The sequence below is a fragment of the Hevea brasiliensis genome, chromosome 10 (genome assembly GCF_030052815.1).
Source record: "Hevea brasiliensis isolate MT/VB/25A 57/8 chromosome 10, ASM3005281v1, whole genome shotgun sequence".
NCBI lineage: Eukaryota > Viridiplantae > Streptophyta > Magnoliopsida > Malpighiales > Euphorbiaceae > Hevea > Hevea brasiliensis.
In genome coordinates, this window is record NC_079502.1 from 84,964,633 (window position 1) to 84,968,213 (window position 3,581).

Below are 3,581 nucleotides of genomic sequence, written 5' to 3' on the forward strand. Positions count from 1 at the left end.
ATCGGAGAGGGATCAAAAACCACCATCATGGTTTAACGATCACGAGCAGCTAGAACAGGAAAAGTAAGAAGGAAGAGAGGAAAATCAGATGAAGGAAATGTCTCTGTCGACAAGGGTATATATAGGGGAAAATGAGCATTTATTGCTGAGCAGAAAACGAAGCGAACGCCTCGAGAATCAAGGGGAAATTAATGCTTTGACCATCCCGGACCAGAGAAAGGGAGAGATCGGAATAATAGATCGGAAGATGGGAGATTAACATGAGAGATCGGAATAGGAGCGTGTCAAGAAGAGGGATCAGAAGACAAAAGGAATAAGACAAATCCCAAATAACCGTCGCCGTAATCGTGAGCCGAGGTAGTTAAAGCGCTGCAGCGTAGATCTCCACCGCACGCCTAAGAATCGCCCGCACGTCGACAGTGCGTGGTATGTCATGACAGTCCTGTACATCCCAATCCCCACCGTTGATCTCACTTATAAGGACAAATCCGGAACCCTTGGATCAAGAGAGAAGACGACAATACCAGCGTCTTTCGCTCTTAGCCCTCAGATCGTTCCGGACGAGAAGATTTGGGACCGTCAGATTGAAAGAAGAGAAGGACAAAAATTTTGAAGGGTGATCTCAACCATTCGTTTTGATTCTCTTTAGTTCCTGAACATCCGATCATGTCCTTCGAAATCTTGACCCTCCATCTCCCTCAAAATAAATCCTGACCCTTCATGGGGAGCACCCGATTCCTATAAATACCTGCATGAAAAACTGTTCAAAGGACGAAAAATATAGGCAAGAGGCAGTGACTATAGTGGAATAACTTTGAAACTTAATTCAGTTTGTTACTCTGCTATTTTGAGTTTTCATAGAAAAAACTTTTGAAACTAGTTTTCTGAAGTGTTTTCTTGCAAAAGGGATTCTGGAATACTGAAACTTTTCATTTTCAGTTCGTTATCCCGTGACACTCCCACTTTCTCGCTCTGTTATCCTCTATTTCCATTCATATTATCTAAGCTCAACTCCACTCAAGCTTGGTCATTTTGACTGCTTACATTTTAACAAAGAATACTTCATTTCGAGGCAAACCACGTCCTCCTTGCCAACCTGCAATCTTGCTACTTTTTACGATTCTGTAGTTAGATCAATAGACTCGACACCCTACAGGTCAGTGTTAATATCGCCATTTTATTAAGTCTAGCTCTCGTTTCACGTATTTCCTTTGTTCTCTTTCTTATGCCTGTTGTTTTCTTTAAGTTTGTGTCACGCTAAATAAAAAACAAAGCAAAAATATGTTCTAGTTTACTCCCGTGCTGGTTAACCCACACTTCCGTTAATCTTTATTATTTCTGAACATAAGTCATCTAATCCCGAGTTACGTAGAAACAGCTAGACAAAATGTAGGTAACTGTGTTTGAATCACTAGGCTGACGTAGAAGGCGATCCGGCAAAATGCCATAAGGCGGAATAAAAATCAAAACTCAGGTAAGTAAAAGGGTACAGATAGGATACTGATAAAGTGACCTTAGGGGAGATCAGCAAAATCCCGCATGACGCCCCTTATTTAGTCACAAAATGCCAACGAGTTAAAAGAAGTCTTATTTCGTCCTTTGGCGCCTTTAAGTACCAGAACTCTTAAACTTAGGCTTTTAAGATATATAGCTGCGATCAAACATTAAAAAGAGATCGGAGGAGAGTTCTTATCCGGTCTCAACTCAAAATTTTAATAAACGTCTAGAGGAGATCGGAGGAGAGTTCTTATCCGGTCTCAACTCAAAAATTTTAATAAACATTAAAAGGAGATCGGAGGAGGGTTCTTATCCGATCTTCCCCCAAAATTTTAATAAATAACTTAAAAGAAATCGGAGGAGAGTTCTTATCCGATTCTCACACCAAATCTTAACCTGTACGTAAAATAATCCCAAAACCAAGATGATTCGCGACACCAACTCACTAAGGCTGTCTCATTTACTTATGTATCTGGGTAATCCGAATTTAGTGAAAGATCCAATATTCCTTTTACTAAAAGGACTAACATTCCCATTCAAGCCCTCCTAACCAATTTATAAAGAACGCCAAAATTAAATCTACTTACCCTTATTAAGGGACGAGGTGGGGTGCCTAACACCTTCCCCACCCGTTTACGGACCCCGAACCTAGAATCTCTGTCTTCAAGTGGTTTCATTTTTCCTCCAAATGGTTTTCTTTAATTTCCCTCAAAACTACGGTGGCGACTCCTCACTCCTTCCCACTTCGGTGAGTGATCGTCTAGGCGACCGCAAAACCCCTTGCGACAGCTTGGCGACTCCGCTGGGGACTTCAAAATGACTGACTTAACCCCGGTCTAGTGGTCCAAAAGTAGATTTAATTTTGTTCGATCAAATTATAGTTAGATGGGCTCATTCAGCAATGTTTTATATGTTATTGCTGCTGACTATTTTGCTTGTTTTGCCTGTTTTATTTCCTACAGTGCTCTTCGTTTCAAAAAAAAAAAGGAAAAAAATGGAAAAATGGAAAAATAAAATCCCCCTGAATTGGGAAGAGGTAAAGGTGTCCCTTCACACACTGAACACTCACACGATGTCCTCACACACTTTGGTCCTATACCCGGGCTTTCTTACCCTTTTAGGAAAGTAGGAGGGAGTCATGTAGCGGTACCCATGGGTTCTACCCCGTTAGTATCCGTGAAGGCTTCTGCTCAAATTGAAACTTGTTCTATCCACTGTGATACTCGTGGAATTTTCCCGATAATATCATGGTTATAGAATGGGGCCCTACTGTTTACAGTAGGGGCAATTTGGGAACCTGTGACTTTTAGAAAATTAGATCTTGAGCTAAACTATCACAATAGCTGAAAGCCGTAGTAAACTACCTTATAAGATAGAACTATCCAGATAGGTAGCGCTCATCCGGTATTAGGAGTCTCCCTACTATAGGACAAAAAGGGGCATACTTACTCTTATCCTGTTCTGCTTTAATTTCCTTTTGTTCATTTTTTTTTTTTTTAGGGTAATCTTGAATCCTACTAAAACACCTACACATTTTCCTACTTTGATAAATGTGTACGTGTCACCTGTCAATAGTATGATTCAAAATTACCCTAATTTATCTTGCTAACGAATTTTCCCGCAGATATTACCAAACCAAGAGTCTGTAAAAGGATAGGCATCATTTTTATCATGGCATCCTCGAGTCAGTCGGCAGAAAAGGTTCAAAATGCTAAACTTTGGTCCAAATCAGCTCATAGTCCGGTACCCTCGCAAAATGATGTTTCCGAGGCACATGCTAGCTTACTACCTTCACTAGATCTGAATAAAATAGAGGTCAGAATGAACGACCTCGAGGGTCTGTCTAGTGGATGGAGGTTGCTTCCCGATCAGGTCAAGGCACGATTTGAAGAGAAGTACGGGAGGATTGCAACCTTAATGCGAGTCAAGGTCCAAATCCCGGCATTAAAAGCCATATTGTCGGTTTGGAATTCTAAGTACGGGGTATTCTCTTTCAATGACATTGATACGGTTCCCACTATGGAAGAATATCAGGCATTGCTAGGGATTCCTTACTCATTGCAGAACCGGATCTACCTACACCT